Genomic DNA, 653 nt, shown 5'->3' with positions numbered 1-653 from the left:
TGGTGGGCTCTCCTTCCTTGGAGGTTTGTAAACAGAGGTTGGGTGGCCATCTGCTATGGCTGCTTGAGCTGAGATTCCTGCATTCCAGCGGGTTGGACTAGATGACCTTTGGGCTTCCTTCCAACTGTACGATTCTTTGAGTCTATGGTTCTATGGCAGACTGGTGGTGCTTGAGTCCATGGGCTTTTTATGTGTGTGTGTGTGTGTGTGTGTGTGTGTGTGTGTGTGTGAGAGAGAGAGAGAGAGAGAGAGAGAGAGAGAGAGAGAGAGAGACTACCCAGTGGGATTTCCCTAAGTTTGCTTCTAAAACCACTGCCTGCAACTGCAAAATAACGGACCAGCGATATTAGAAAGATCCTTTAGCTCTGAGTTTCCCGCAGAGGCAGCTGAATCTGAAAGCTGCAAAGCTCTGTGGGGGACTGATTTGAGGTGCAGTTGCTCCGTATTTCCAGGATTATGCCCTGATATCATCTGTCGGAAACAGCCAACCAGCGTCGAGATCAGAAGTTCAGCGATGGTCGTGGACCACTTCCCCAAACCCTGGTCTTCAGGGCTGCCAGTGGCTATTCTGTGTCCTGCAGGCAGAAGGAAGGGAGGGAGGGTAAGAAACTTTTGCACAGAGAGAGAGAGGGGGAGATGCTTGGTTTGGGGAG

This window comes from Podarcis bocagei (genome assembly GCF_964188305.1).
Source record: "Podarcis bocagei genome assembly, chromosome: 4".
Lineage (NCBI taxonomy): Eukaryota > Metazoa > Chordata > Lepidosauria > Squamata > Lacertidae > Podarcis > Podarcis bocagei.
The sequence above is the reverse complement of the archived record's forward strand: the minus strand, read 5'-3'. Positions refer to the sequence as shown.